The sequence below is a fragment of the Rhinolophus hipposideros genome (assembly GCF_964194185.1).
Source record: "Rhinolophus hipposideros genome assembly, chromosome: 16".
Taxonomy (NCBI): Eukaryota; Metazoa; Chordata; class Mammalia; order Chiroptera; family Rhinolophidae; genus Rhinolophus; species Rhinolophus hipposideros.
Genome location: NC_138062.1, coordinates 31097855 through 31106980, shown reverse-complemented (window position 1 = coordinate 31106980; position 9126 = coordinate 31097855). Strand labels below are relative to the sequence as shown.

The 9126-nt window shown below is 38.4% G+C and overlaps 1 protein-coding gene across 1 annotated transcript in view; it reads left to right on the top strand.

Moving 5' to 3' along the window:
• Positions 1-9126, top strand: part of RP1L1 (RP1 like 1) — a 181081-nt gene that overhangs the window by 629 nt on the left and 171326 nt on the right. Inside the window, exon 2 of the mRNA XM_081077365.1 lies at positions 1213-1289. The gene's annotated coding sequence lies outside the window, so the exon portion shown is untranslated. The remainder of the gene's footprint in view (positions 1-1212; positions 1290-9126) is intronic.

Here is a 9126-nt window from a genome sequence, read left to right as displayed (position 1 = left end):
GAGCGCGTTCTTCCTGATAGGAACAGGTAGTACTGACTGCACCATTGAATCTGGTACTGCTGCCTATGAAACTGGTTTTGGCACCTGGCTTTGCATTAAATTGAAGGGTGTTTTGTTTTTTAATTTCATGGTGTCACTGAGCAATATCATATTTGAATGCCCTGGTGATAGCCAGTGAACTAGAACCTCTGGGTCATGACATTACTTTGCCACGTCAGTTTGCTACAGGAAACCAAGAAGACGAGTGAGTCTTTGACAGTGGAACTCAGCCTTCCAACTCAGAACAGAAATTCCTGTGTCTAACCCAGAGCCTCACTCCCCCAGAGCTTCAAGACTTTACATGGAATAGTTACATTTTGAAAGGCATTAACCATGAAGCTGACAAATGGGAATAGATTTGGTCGACTGCTCACAGAGTGTTTTTGGCAGAAGTGGAAATTCCAAAGAAGTGAATTTTAAATTAGTTGGTTTGTGGGTTTGAAATTAAGTGAGAGTTTTGTGTTTTTTAATAAGAATCATTGGGTCCTTTTGGCCACTGCTTCTGCCAGAAACCATTTCATTTCCTGCTCTTACCATGTAACCTGTTACTTAAAGCTGATATAGCTATAACAATAAAAAAAGTTTTTTTAAAGAAAAATCTAAAGCCCTAATAAGGTACTTTTTATTTGCATTTATTCTTTTTAAATATGCATTCGTTCAATTGATTATTGAGCTTCTATGTCAAATACAGTATGTTCTCATTCATGTGTGTATGTGGGGGTTTGAAGCTATGTATGTAGCAGCATTTTTTTTTTCTGCGTTTCATGATCCTAAGTAAGTAGCTCATGTCTCTTTGAAGTAAATAAGATTTGTTTTATAAATGGGGAACCAGAGACCCAGAAATGATACCCCCTAAGGCATACCAGTAGGCGAGCTAGCTTTAGAATTTAGTTCTCCTCTCAGTCTTCATGCTCTTGGTTGTTTCTACCATTAAGAGAATGTCAGAGGTTCTGGTTCTCAAACACTTTGATTTTTAAGTGATTTTAAAATTTAACTAATTTTATTTATTAATTGAAGAGTTGTAATCTGTGAAGGGGGGACAGAAAGTCAGTAGTTTATAAAATTGCTTCTTTTCCAAAACCCATTTTGCTTTCAGGAGTTTCACAGCTTGTATTTGTGCTCCACATTTTAGAAAGAATGGTGTTACTAAAAGGCATCGTGTTGTTTTTCTAGGGAAGGATCTGTCATCTCGGAGCAAAACAGATCTTGACTGCATTTTTGGGAAAAGACAGAGTAAGAAGACTACCAAGGTATTAAGCCACATACACCTGATATGTTTTCTTTCTATATTGTTTGATTTTCAATGGTGTAGGAAACTTTTTTTAAGTTAAGAATAGTAGTTTTCAAAGTTACAAAAAACCCACAAAACTTTCAGTTTTACAAAGGCTAAATGTGATCCTCTTAATAATTGTTGGTAGATAATATGTTTTATAAGGAATATAAAAACGGATCTGTGTTGTCTGGGTTTTATAGTTGTTGTATGAGGACTCATCTTGGGGATGAATCCTACCGCTGATCTGGTCAAAGGGGAAGTATAATGTCTCCTCCATCTCCAGGAGAGGGAGGCTGCGTGTCCCGATTCTGTTTGTTTTGCTCAGACTACATCACTCTATTTGGAGTATGGCTTGGGGAGGAAGGATATCCTATGTGTACTCCAGTTCTGGTCTATTCCAAGTTAAAAACATTTTGAAATGGTGTTGGAACAACCAGCATTGAGATGCTGGAAGGGACTTAGATATAGTATTTCTTCCATTGCGTAATGCAGTTTGTTTCAGAACTAGAAGATAATAGGGTGACTGAACTACACCCTAAATAGGATGAATCCATAATTCATCATTGTAATTATTAAATTGGGCTGTGTAATATAGCATAAAAATTTTTGTGCCACTTACAACTGTAAGAGACAGCCCTGGATGTAATTTGGATATCAATATTAGATTTTTTAAATACATATTTTTAGAGATAATGGGATAAAAACATTTAGAATTGATGGTGTCTCCAAAAATCTGGAATATATGGTTGCTACAGCTACTACTCAGCTCATCTGGTATGTCACACATATGTTCTTTTATTGGTTCCTAGCCAAGGCCTTTGGTGGCTATAGAACAAAAAAGACACTTTTCATTTATTTCTGACATTTCCACAAACTGACAAATTTTCCAGGTTGGTAGCTATTAATATCTGTTACTTAATATTATTTTCAAAGACTCTGGAGTTACCAGTTACTAGAAATTTTGTTTGATGATTTCCTTTGCAGGTTGGGAAAAAAGTTTTATTCTTCAGTACTTTTCTGCCCCTACACCTTTAGCAGTGAGGACAGAGCAGGCCCCAGCCCGGAAAGGAACCCTGGGCCCTCTGTGGCTAGCTGAGGGCTGGTGCCTGTAGATCTCTGCTGAGTCCTGTTAAGGCAGGTGGGTCCGTGGGGAGGGTATGAGGCCATACTGGGTGCTTCATTCTCAAGAGGCAGAAAGGGCTGGGGTCATCAGACTACCCTGCTTTTGGTCACACCTGTGCCCCTCGGCGGTTACCTTAGGACCTGGATTCGGCCCTCTGCCTTGTTCACTAAGGACTTTGCAGCTGGTTAATCTTAGTCTTCCTCTTGAACCCCTCTCCTCTGACCATCCGCAGTAATTTCAGGATCCTCAGGGATACTCTGTCACCTCTGCTCTGCCCCAACAGCCCCCTCCTGAGACCACATCTGGAACTTGGCATTAGCCCCGCATCTCACTCTGGAGCCCTGAGGCCATTCCCACTGCACTGACTTTTCCAAATCCTTGCATTCTTGGAATCCTTGGTCCTCCCTTTTCTCCCTGCTGCCAACCCCTACTGCCCCCAACCGTCGTCTTCTCCAGCACTCTCTTTGAAATTTTATAGTTGAACAGATCAGGAAAGGAGATATTATTTATGGGCTTTAGGTAGAACTTTAAAAGAATGTATGTGGTTAGCACAGGAAAGTTTGTTATAGAAGAGCAGAGATTTCTAATCCTCTGGCAGACATCTGTCTACCTGAGGACTTATTGGCGTTAGGTGCCATGAGGTTTTCAATGCTATTTGTTGTTATTTAACTTTTTGGTGGTGTAGTCATTTGTGACCGTGTTAAAATAAAGTGAGCCCGTATTTGAATGTCAGAAACAATTGTCCACTACTAGCCCAGGGAAAATCTATTTTGGTGCAATTGGTGTCAAGACCAACCTTGATACAATACCGTTTTGTGCAAGATTTATATCTAAGTACATCTCAATCTCTCATTCTAGTTTAATGATTTCTTCTAATGATGCATTTAAAATCCTAATTGTTTGGCAGGGCAGTTTTATATCACAGTGCAGCAGTGGTTCTCAACAATACTTGCATTCGAATTTTCTAAGGAGCTTTTAAGAAAATGCTAATGCCAGCGCCCCATCCTAGACCATTCAAATCCAAGTCTTGGGTTAGGATCCAGGTGTAAGTATTAAATAAAGAAGAAAAAATGTTGTTAAAAAAAATAGCCTCCTCAGATAATTATTCTAATCATCAGGACTAGATATGTAACTATATTGTTAAAACTTCTGGCTTTAGGGTCATGAATATTGTCTAGGACAGGGCTTCTCAAATTTTAACATGCACAGATCATCTGGGAATGTTGTTAAATTGCAGATTCTGGTTCCTGAGGGTGGGTGGAGCCCAAGATTCTGCCTTTCTGGGAGCTCCCAGGTGCTATGCTGCTGCCCACACCCACCTGTACACTGAGTAGGTAGGACCTCTGTAGTCTGCATATACCTGCACGTGTATGTCAGATAGCTGTTATTTAAATCTAATCACCTGCTCAGACAGCAAATCAGTCTTTCTGCAAAGCAGAGTCACTTTTAAATTTAGATTTTACATACATGTGGATTTTCATATATAGAGCTTGCTTTTATTGAGACACGCCTGTATCGTCCCTGAATAAACTGTTGCTAAGAAACCTTACCGTGTTAGTTACAACAGCTCTTATAGCCAAGGGCAGGAGGCCTTTGATCAGATGTGTTTGAAAATACAACCTCTTTTGGCTCCTGTTCTCAGTTGAAAAGAAGATTGCTTTGTTTTCACTCCCTTGACCCCCATAGCAACATTGGCCTGAGTTTAGACGCGGCATCGCCAAGGCAGAGGTGCGGTCGGAGGTCAAATCCTGAGGAATGCCAGAAGCCATGGCAGCATGGAGTGCTGGAGCCGTAAGACCTCTGCGTGCTCTGGATAGGTGCTGATATTGATATTGTCTTTGCGTCTAGATTTAAAGAACCTTGGGCACTGACCACGTCTGGCTGGGGGCCACATCGTAGCTGTCACATTAGCCCAAGCTTACGGATTTCTACAACGCCTGACTGTGACAATAATAGAAGTTACAGCTTTATTGAGCATCTGTGTGCCGGACGTCATGCTAGACACTTGTTAACGTATCTCATTTACTCTTCAGAACAGCCCTGTGAAATAGGCATTTGTTAGCACTCTTTTAGCAATGAGAAAACCGAGCTCAGAAAGGTTTGTTACAAAGCTCCAAAGTGGCACAAATGGGGTTTAGGTCCAGGTCCCTCTGGCCCCAAAGTCAGTGTCCTTTCCCCTCTACCACAATGTCAATGAACTTTGTTTGCCTTTTTAAAAAATCTGCATTTAGATGATTTGAGTTATGCTTTAGGAGTTTTCTTTGAGTTTTTTGTCAAAGACATACGTAGTTAATACATTATCATAATGTGAAAATGATTGGCAGTTATTCTCATTTTGCTGAAAATAATGGTTTAACCTTTAAAAGTTTCTTCCTGGCCTTCAGTCAGACTTGAGCTGTGATGGGTTCAGAAGCATCTTACCAATGCCTGGGCCAGCTTTGGGAATGACCTTACTTTGTCATTGGAGCTGTTGGCTGAATTAAGAAAGAGCTAGCTTGAGTTTCTGGAGCATAGGTGCTTTGTTACTTGTGCATTTTCTGGTTTCTTACATAAATGAAATGATCTGAATATATATTAAAAAAATCAGCAGCCCTTGATTAGTAACAGTCATGAGGTTATTTTGCTTTGGGGGTGTTTTTTTCAAACTTTTTAATTTTGAAATAATTTTAGACACGCAGGCAGTTACAAAGAAAGTTCAGAGGGGTTCCGTGTGCCCTTCACCCAGTTATCCCACTGGTTACCTCTCACAAGTGCAGTACAGAGGAAAACCAGGAAGTTCACTTTGGTACAATCTGTGTGCATAGTTCTATCATAGTTTATCACACTTGTGGATTCTGTAACCACTGTCTTAGTTAAGATACAGAACTACTCCCCCGCCACAGAGAGCTCCCTCACGGTACCCCCAATCATAGACACACCGCTGCCGCCACCATCCCTAGCCCCATCCCCAGCTACCACTGCTGCCAACGGAATTGTCTAATTTGAAATAAAACATAGGTGAACCATTTGATTTCTCACAGTTTGATGCTGAGTCTGTTCATATTAGTAATGATCAATGCCAAAGTTTTAAGGGCTGATTATAGTTTCCATGACTTACTTCCTGCCTAGATTTTGTGTCTTCTGTCTTATGGGTCTTTAGAGAAAGCCTTGTAGAAATCAGCTCATTTGATGTCCTTAAAGTCCAAACCTATTGCTGAAGTCAGTAATTTTAGAAATACATCAAACTGTAAAGTGGTATATACATACAAAGTGGTATCATTATTATGTGACAGTTTTGTCGTCTGCAACTCGTAAGTATAGGAAAGTCTGGGCAGTATCTCGGGGTACACTCATTATAGTGAGGTTGGTGAACTCCTTTAAATTGCATGCAAAATTTGTATGTGGGCATGTGTGCGTGTACGTATGTGTGGGTATATAAAGTTCTCAGTGCTTTTATCAGATTTCTAAAGGAGTCCTTGATCGAAAAAGAAACTTTAAAATCCAGTACTGCATAAAAAAAAATCTCTTCCTACTCAAAAAACAAAACACAAACCAACAAAAAAATCACTTAAAATGAAATTTTTCTGAGGATAGTATATATTGTGTAGTAAAGCAAACTGCCAAGCCAAGAATCTAATTCCTTAATTATTTTCCATATGATATATGAAAATAAAAAAATATGAAAACAATTCAAACTAAACCTAAGATGGCTAGGACACATTTATGAAATTTAAATTATGCTTTCTGTCCTCTCTCTAACCTTCATACGTCTAATGAAGAAATCAATCCACTGTGATTTTACATGTGAACTTTTTCATCTGTCACACACATTGGACAGTGAACTGCTTAAAAAGAGAGGACTTGTGTCATACTCATTTCTGGGTCCCCAGCATGTGATGAATTCAATAAATTGAAATCTCATTGTTCTTCTCTTTTTTTAAAAATGGACTTCTTACTTATGTTTTGTATTGCTTCAGAGTTTATATTTGAAAGTTTTTCCTTTTGAAATGCTTTGATCAGTAAATAACTATCTCTTCTCTGAGAGTAGGAAATACTCATCAATTAATTTTTAATCCCCTGCCAAGCATACCCCATAATCTACTAAGAATGTACATAGTAGATTCTTGAGCGAGGATTATTGAATGATTGTTTGCTCTACCATTTTATGTTTTTAAAAATCAATCCTATTTGCCAGAAATTAGCTTTCAGACATTGCATTTCCCTCTAGAACAGTTTTTTCATAGTCTTGACCATTTTCCACTGCTACGGGGGTTAAAGCCTTCCTCTCTCTTCAGGGACTATACTCAACTTTATTGGCACTTAGTTCCCTCCAGCCACAGAGGCTGTCTGTCCACCAGGCACTGTTTCCCAGCTGAATCTGGGTATTCAGAACTGCTTGCTTAAACAATGAAAGAAAGATCATCACAAACTACCAATTACTCAGAAAACTTTTAATCAACTCTTTATGTGGGAATGGCTGGTTGTACATTTCTAATTTCTAAGTCGTTATGCTATATTAATTGGAAGACAATAACTCTGGTTTGGAGTGCACCTAAATTGGAGATGTATGCACTTTCTACAGAGACAAAGAAATGATCGAATATATTGAATTGAAATTACTAGGGTCCCTTGAGACCATCAGCAGGTACTTGTGCTGGCCAGTGCCTGCCAAGAGTTGTAGATACAAATGTGTGTGTGTATGTGTGTGTCTTTTCTCACTTGGTTTGCAAGTTGGAGTTGGAGACACTGAAAAACAAATTCCATTAGTTCCTATCTGGTTGAACTTCCTGATACTCCTTTTTTTTTTTTTTCCCCTTCTTATTTTTTCCCTCCCCCACCTTTCTAGTTTCCTTCCTCTACCCAGTTTGTTTCCTGATTCAGCCTTATCACTAGAGAAAATACTCCTAAACCATATCAAGGATTTAGAATGTGTTAGCAGCATTCCTACTTTGTTTCTCCAAACAACGTGTTTCTGGCATAGGCTCCTGGCAAAATAATTGTCAATTTTTTCACCTCTATGGCTTGATTGAATTAGAAACCTTGTGAGTGTTTCTTGTACTCTCCCAGGATACCCAATTAAGGTTCAATTTCCTTGAATTCTGATGGCTTTTGCTTTTTTGAACAAAAGCATGACTTTTTTGTGGTTTGTGTCACTTTCCCTTCAGTTAACATGGATCCCTTTTCCCATTTCTTGCTGATTGTTAAATCTGAAAACTAAAGCAGAACTTTCTTTTTTGGTGGGTTAAAATTGTGAGGTTTTTGGGCCACTCTTTATTCCAGTTCTGTCAATTGTCCTAAGCAGCTCATAGGGAAGATCATTGGGGAAAAAGGGGACCTTTTTTAAAACATTTTTACTTGAAATATCTTTGAATCAAAGACTATTTCTCCTTATTTCTGAATTTTCATGTTAATAACTCATATTCGTGAATTAGGTCGAGTTTTGTAAGTGGTTTATAGGTTATAGACTCTTAAATTTGAAACTGTCGTGTTCTTCCAACCTCTATCGCTCTGTCTACCCCTCCTCACCCCAGATCTGGGCATCAGCGTTCAAAAGTTGGGCAGCTTTCCCTGCCTAGTATTTGCTAAAGTAATCTTCTAATGACAAATCCTTTAGTTAGAGATAAATTTAAACTAAGCCCACAAACAAGCCAAATAATACAGTTAATATCCAAAGCTTATTTTTTGCCAGCAATGATGACTTCAGTAATTCTTGTCATCATTTTTACCACTGATAACAGAATCAAGGTTCAAAATAATTTCTTTAAGTTGGGACATTTGGCCAAAACTAAATAGATGAAATTTTATGAAGATACATAACGTCTCATTTAAGCCTGGAAAGATCTAAGTTAGTAGCAGCTAAATGAGAATTCAATTAGAGGCTAGGATATGTAACCTAACCATAAGTTTAACCTAAGCCAAAGTATGTAGTATGCCAACTATCCTAATGCAGGCTTGAGCTATATATATATTAGAATATATATATAGCTATATTAAAGCTATATTAGACCATTGCTGAAGCAATGATCTTTTTGCTTGTTTTTTGCATTGGTGACTGTATTTGAACTGCTCTATTTGGGACTAAGTGCCATATTTTAAAAGAGTGCATTCAGACAGTGGCATTAGGAATATACTGTGTTTCCCTGAAAATAAGACCTAGCCGGACAATCAGCTCTAAGCTCTAATGTGTCTTTTGGAGCAAAAATTAATATGACCCGGTCTTATTTTACTATATTATAAGACCGGGTCATAATATAATATAGTATAGTATAATATAATACAATATAGTATAGTTTTATGTAATTTATAATATAATATAATATGTAAATAATATAATACCGGGTCTTATGTTGATTTTTGCTCCAAAAGATGCATTAGAGCTTAGCGCTGATTGTCCGGCTAGGTCTTATTTTCGGGGAAACAGGGTAGGTATCTGGAAAGCATGTTAGGCACAGGAATAGGTAGATGGTAGATGAGCCATTAGGAAATTCTGCCTAGACTACAGAGAGATCTTGACTTTGAATGTTGGATGCTTTCAGTGTGGTTCTCTAGAAAAGGAACACGTTTATTTGGTGTGCTTCATAAGGAAGAACTAGACCTAGTGGATGAAATTCATAGAACAATTTCTACTCAGAGAAAGGAAGCAGCGTGGGCTGGTAAAACTGGCCAGCTTTAGGATGTACCTCGTGGTGAGTTTTATAGGTACCTATGTACC